Raw genomic sequence first — 7,215 nt, forward strand, 5'->3', positions numbered from 1 at the left:
CAGATTATTTAATTTCCATGTATTTGCATGGTTTTGAAGGTTCCTTTTGGAGTTGCTTTCCAGTTTTATTCCACTGTGGCCTGAGAGAGTGTTTGATGTAATTTCAATTTTCTTAAATTTATGAGGCTCATTTTATGGCCTATCATATGGTCTATCTTGGAGAAATTTCCATGCACTGTTGAATAGAATGTGTATTCTGTGGCTGTTGGATGAAATGTTTTGTATGTATCTGTTAAGTCCATTTGTTCCATGGTATAGTTTAAATCCATTGTTTCTTTGTTGACTTTCTGTCTTCATGACCTGTCTAGTGCTGTCAGTGGAGTATTGAAGTCCCCCAGTATTATTGTTTTGCTGTCTATCTCATTTCTTTGGTCTATTAGTAATTATTTTATAAATTTGAGAGCTCCAGTGTTAGGTTCATATATGTTTAGGATTGTGATATTTTTCTGTTAGACAAAGCCTTTTACCATTATATTATGTCCCTCTTTGTCTCTTTTAACCACTGTTACATTGAAGTTTGTTTTGTCTAATATAAGAATAGCTACCCCTGCTCACTTTTGGTGTCCATTTGCATGAAATGTCTTTTTCCACCCCTTTACTTTAAGTTTATGTGAGTCCTTATGTGTTAAGTGAGTCTCCTGAAGGTAGCAGATAGTTTGTTGGTGAGTTCTTATCCATTCCGCAGTTCTGTGTCTTTTAAGTGGAGGATTTAGGCCATTTACATTCAATGTTAATATTGAAATGTGAGGTACCATTTCATTCATCATGCTCTTTGTTGCCTGTGTACTTTCGTTTTTGTTTTGTTTTGCCTTTTGCATTTGCTTTTTAACTTGTATTTTTGTTTTATAGATTCTGTGTGATTTATGCTTTAAAGAGGTTCTGTTTTGATGTGTTTCCAGGATTTGTTTCAAGATTTAGAGCTCCTTTTAGCAGTTCTTGTAGTGGTGGCTTGGTAATGGTGAATTCTCCCAGCATTTGTTTGTCTGAAAACAACTGTATCTTTCCTTCATATATGATGCTTAGTTTTGTTGTATACAAAATTCTTGGCTCATAATTGTTTTGTTTGAGGAGGCTGAAGATAGGGCTCCAATCCCTTCTAGCTTGTAGGGTTTCTGCTGATAATTCTGCTGTTAATCTAATAGGTTTTCCTTTATAGGTTACCTGGTGCTTCTGACTCACAGCTCTTAACATTCTTTCCTTCATCTTAACTTTGGATAACCTGATGACAATGTGCTTAGGTGAAGATCTTTTTGCAATGAATTTCCCAGGTGTTCTTTGTGCATCTTGTATTTGCAGCCTAGGTATCTAGCAAGAGTGGGGAAGTTTTCCTGGATTATTCTCCCAGTTATGTCTTCCAAGCTTTTAGGATTCTCTTCTTCCTCAGGAACACCGATTATTCTTAGGTTTGGTCATTAACATAATCCCAGACTTCTTGGAGTCTTTTTTTATATTTTCTTATGCTTTTTTCTTTGTCTTTGTTGGATTGGGTTGATTCGAAGACCTTGTCTTTGAGCTCTGAATTTCTTTCTTCTGTTTGTTCAATAATTCTGTTGCTGAGACTTTCCAGTGCATTTCACATTTCTAAAAGTGTGTCCAAAGTTTCCTGAATTTTTTTATTGTTTTTTCTTTAAGCTATCTATTTCCTTGAATATTTCTCCCTTCACTTCTTGTATCATTTTTTGGATTTCCTTGCATTGGGCTTCACCATTCTCTGGTCCTCCCCTCCCCTCCAACCCCCCCACCACATACACACACACACACACACACACACACACACACACACACACACACACAATTAGCTTAACTAACCTCCTGAATTCGTTTTCAGGTAAATCAGGTATTTCTTCTAGGTTTGGATCCATTGCTGGTGAACTAGTATGATTTTTGGGGGGGTGTTGAAGAGCTTTGTTTTGTCATATTACCAGGGTTGGTTTTCTGGTTCCTTCTCATTTGGGTAGGCTCTGTCACAGGGACAGTCTAGGGCTGAAGACTGTTGTTCAGATTCTTTTGTCTCACAAAGTGTTCCCTCTGTGTAGTACTCTCCCCCTTTTCCTATGGATGTGGCTTCCTGTGAGCCGAACTGCAGTGATTGTTGTCTCTCTTCTGAGTCTAGCTGTCTGCCCAGCTCCAAGCTCGTACTGTGGGGTGTCTGCACTGAGCCCTGTGATGTGAACCATCTATGGGTCTCTCAGCCATGGATACTAGTGCCTGTTCCAGTGGAAGTGGCAGAGAGTGCAATGGACTACTCCATGGGGGTCCTTAGCTTTGGTGGTTTAATGCTCTATTTTTGTGCTGGCTGGCCTCCGGCCAGGAGGTGGGACTTTCCAGAAAGCATCAGCTGTAGCGTGGAGAGGGACTGGTGGTGGGCAGGGCCCTAGAACTCCCAAGATTATATGCCCTTTGTCTTCCACTACCAGGGTGGATAGGGAAGGACTATCAAGTGGGGGTTGGTCTAGGTATGTCTGAGCTCAGATTCTCCTTGGACTAGTCATGCTGCGGCTGTAGTGGGGGATGGTGGATTATGGCTGCCTTTGCTGAGTCATGCAGGTTGTCAGGGAAGTGGGGGAAAGCCTGCAGTCACAGGCCTCACCCAGCTCCCATGCAAACTGAAGGGCCAGCCTCACGCCCACCGTGTCCCCACCAACATCCCCAAGTCTGTTTCCAGGGAGAGAGTTAGATGGGCTTGAAAACCTGCCCAAGGCTATCTGACTCCCAGATGTGAAAGAAAAGGGCTTTAGTTCTTCCCCAGCCTGTGAAGTTTGCACTCCAGATTCATGCCCTCCCCGGAGTTCTGGCCAGGAGGCTTTCTGCTCTGTTCAAATTGTTATGAAGTTCAGCTAGAGAATTCCTTCTCCCTGTGGAGTTTTACCCCCTGCTCCTCTGGCCACTCTTCTGATGGATCTCTGTGATGCCAGACAACAATGGGCTGCTTGGGGACTCAGTGAACTCCTAGGGCTTTTTTGCTGCTTCCTCTACCCCTGTATTTCACTGGCTCTCTAACTTGACTCAGCTCCTGGTAAAATCGGAAACCTCTCCCACAAACAGAACTTCAGCTTCTCCCGTGGAGGTGTGTGTTTGGGAGAGGAGGGTTTCCCTTTCCCACTTCCACAGTTGGGGCACTCACAGTATTTGAGGTGTCTCCCAGGTCCTGCAGGAGCAGTCCACGTCCTTCAGAGGGTCTGCGGCTCCTGTTGGGATTGTTGGTTTGTTCTTGCAGTCAATCTAGAGCTAAAATTCACAATGCAAGCCTCCACATGCTTCTCTGTCCAGAACCGCAATCTAGTCCTTCCTCCCAACCCATCCGCCATGATCCTCCGTTTTTGTTTTGTTTTGTTTTGTTTGAGATGGAATCTCGCTGTATCACCTAGGCTGGAGTGCAGTGGTGCAATCTTGGCTCACTGCAACCACCACCTCCCGAGTTCAGGCGATTCTCCTGTCTCAGCCTCCTGAGTAGCTGGAATTATAGGCGCCCACCACTACGCCTGGCTAATTTTTGTATTTTCAGTAGAGGCAAGTTTTGCCATGTTGGCCAGGCTGTTCTCAAACTCCTGACTTCAGGTGATCCACCAGCCTCAGCCTCCCAAAGTGCTAGGATTACAGGTGTGAGCTACTATGCCTGGCTCAATTTTTCCTAACTTTTTATTTTGAAAAATGTCAGGCCTTCAGAAAGGGAAGACTAGAGCGCCTATTAGACCTTTCACGTAGATTCACTCATTGTTAATATTTTGCCATATTTATGTTTTTTGGGGTTTTTTTTGAGACGGAGTCTCACTCTGTTGCCAGGCTGGAGTGCAGTGGTGCAGTCTTGGCTCACTGCAAGCTCCGCCTCCTGGGTTCAAGCAATTCTCCTACCTCAGCCTCCCAAGTAGCTAGGATTACAGGCATGTGCCACCACACCCGGCTAATTTTTGTATTTTTAGTAGAGATGGGGTTTCACCATGTTGGCCAGGCTGGTCTTGAACTCCTGACCTCGTGATCTGCCTGCCTCGGCCTCACAAAGTGCTGGGATTACAGGCATGAGCCACTGTGCCCAGTGCCATATTTATGTTCTTATTTCTGTGTGCATCTTTATATATATACTTACCTATTAGACTGAGCCCCCATTGCCCACATGGCCATCTGCTTATTGTTTGCTTTCCTCCTCTCCTGCCTCCCTGCCCCACTCTCTAGCGCAGGCTTGCTGAGGTCACTTACCAAGTTAACTAGAGGCACTCAGACCCATGTCTCAGTGTCTGCTTTTGAGAAAGCCTAACCTTAGGTGCTATTTCATAATTATCCAGTTTTAAAGCTGAAATCCAAGAATTTTTTCTTTTTTTTTCCCAAGAGAAGATGCCATTTTCATCACAACATGTTTACATACTCAAGGTAGGAACTTCAACACTTTGCTCCTTCTGACCATACCCATTTGCATAAACATATGCAGTGCTCCCCTGGCCTGCCGGCAGCTATCCACACCAGAAAGAGGAAAAGGTAGGCTGGTAAGACTCAGGCTTTCAAGTTATTTCAAAACCAATAGCAAAGTAAGACCTGAGGTACATATAGTTTGAATTTAGTCTTTTGAATGCCTTTTAAGACAGTTTTGAAATCAGATTAAGACAAGCAGGTGGGCAAAACATGTATGTGTGCTGTTTTTGGTCATTGTTGCTGCTTTGTGGAAATGAAATGAAAATCCTGAATGATACTTGTTATTTATCCTAATGTGGCCACCTAGCCTCGTGATGACAGTACCATCTGGCTCCTAGTGAAAGGGACCCTGAGGCCCCGTAAGCCTGCAAGGGTGCTCCATACAAATAGAAGCAGGGGCAACCAGATTTCATAGTCCTGTAAGGATGGCCCAAGAAGAGAAGTTAAAGACCCCTGAGCACCATAAAGCTGCACGGGAGCCCTCATTCACACAGACAGCAGCTGGGCACCATAATCCCAGCGTGCACACCTCATATATGCAGCACAAGACCACTTACGAAAGCAACCACAAATGGCCAACACAGCCCTTACCCGATGCCTAACCAACTAGCCCACACAGTGCCTGCCAAACCAACACCCAGCACTGTCTTTCTCCAATGTAGGACAAAGACTGTGAGTCTTGGCTTTAAAAAAAATGTCTCACCCGACTTTCCCGCCAAGTCTTACCTCCCAAAGTCTATCCTCTCTTGGTTGAAATGGATTTCCTTCTTGGCAGTAGAACTTCCACTCAACACTCGGTGCTTAGTCTCAGAGTCTTTTGGTTGGCGTATTATTTCATATTTTTAAGCTAGTGGGAAGCCCAATCACCTGACTCATCATGCTTTCCAGGATAACCCATCTAGTTTTGAGTAACTTGGATAATTGGGGTGGGTTTTGTAATCTCCACTTCTACCCAAGTGCAGACTCCCAGGACTTTCCCACTCACAACCTGTCAAGCAATTAAGTGGTCCCCGGGCAGCAGTGTGGTTGGTAACCGGGTTACGAAGCTCCTGAATGCAGCTGCTAGGTTCACACACCACACTTCCGTAGATTCAGCCAGTAGGGGGACCATGAAGTCAAATACAGTCAGACATTTTATTACATACACAAAAAACATAAGCATCACCTGTATGGTGTCAGCTCCCTGCATCTCTAATTCCATAGAATGACACTGAACAGAGAGGCCAGATGACAGATGGCACAGGTGGTAGGTCGTTCTGCTACTGAGGAGTCAGCTCTAACCCTTAGCCAAATAGGTATACTCACAAAGAAGTCTGCAGTTGAACCCTAAGGGAGCAAGGTCAAAAGTCCTGTGCTCAACTGAAACTAAAGAGACGAATGAGAAATGGCCTTGTGGTCATCTTCCACAAGGTAGGGAGGTGGGTGGGAACTGCCCATGGCATCTCTTCACCAGCTTGCTTATCTTTTCCTGCTCCAGGAGGAATTGCAGGGTACTTTGCCAAGACTCAGGTTGTACTGCAGTCAATTCTGGTCCCATATGTAATCCATAAAGACATGGTTGGTATGGAGTTGTGCAAGGTTGTCAGGAAGTTGCAGCAGAGCAGCTCCCCTGAATACCTCTTCCAGATCTCAAAGTTTGGGAAGCATTGAGTGTCCTGGACGTTTCAGAAGGAGGCTGGCCACATAGGAGTGTGGACTGGCTAAAAAAAGCTTTTAATGCATCAAAGAGGGTGACTCTTACAAGATAATTCATGGTAGACATGCAGGACCTCGCCAGGCAGTGGTGTGCTCAATGGCTGCTCACCCACTGTGTGGGTGGATGGTCTGTAGGTATCAGTGTGGCCACAGTGTAACTGCTTCTCAAAGATGACTCTGCCCTTTTCCCAGGATCACCCTGTATTTTGTCCTCTCATTTCAAGTCCTTCTTACCTCCTTCAACACGATGACTCAATCAATATCCTCTGCAGCTGGTAGCAGACAGGATAGCAGAGGGGACCCATCTTTAATCTGTGAGGCTCACTAAATATCTCTCTCCTTTTCAGTTTATTATTGTGACATAAATTCTATGCCCTGCATCCTTCATAGTTGGCTATGTTGATTTTCTACCATGCTTTCTTTAACCAAAAAGGTAAAACAAACAATACTTTTGCAAAACTAAAGCTTTAGCTTTCAAAATGATTGTTTCTGATGCGGGCTTCAAGAGTCTATTTCAGCAGTAAGAAAACAAATGTTGACTTTCTTTTCATTTGGCTCCTTTCTGTCAAAAACTCCAATCCTTCTCCAGGCAAAGTGGATCTCTTTGAATGATGAGGAGAACAAATAGTGGAAGCGTGAGAAAGGCAGAAAAGCATACACACTTTTTTCCTTTTCTTTTGAAAAGGAAAATCTAAAGTAAAGAAACATGAGTCTCGGGTTAAAAAAAAAGAATCAACATCAATTGAAAGTAAACCATGAAGCAATGACTTGGACATTTTGTTTATCCACGTACAGTGTAGCAAATATTTTCTGCCCTAGCTCTTTAAAATACTTAGTGGGTTAGAAACTCATTAACTTGATTTGTTGGTTGAAGAATAAAGGTTCTCATGCAAATTACATTCTGTTATATCCCGGTCTTTCTCAGGAGGCTTCTCCCTTGTATCTCATGGTTCCCAGGGTCCAGGAAGATAAGACCACCATTAATATGTACAGAATTCATCTTATCTCTTTTTAAAATATAAATTCTGCCCTCAGTATTTTAATAAGGGGTCAGCAAGCTTTCACTAAAAAGCAAAAGTCAGCAAACTTATTTTTTAAAAGACCAGATAGAAAGTA

This window comes from Pan troglodytes, chromosome 3 (genome assembly GCF_028858775.2).
Source record: "Pan troglodytes isolate AG18354 chromosome 3, NHGRI_mPanTro3-v2.0_pri, whole genome shotgun sequence".
Lineage (NCBI taxonomy): Eukaryota > Metazoa > Chordata > Mammalia > Primates > Hominidae > Pan > Pan troglodytes.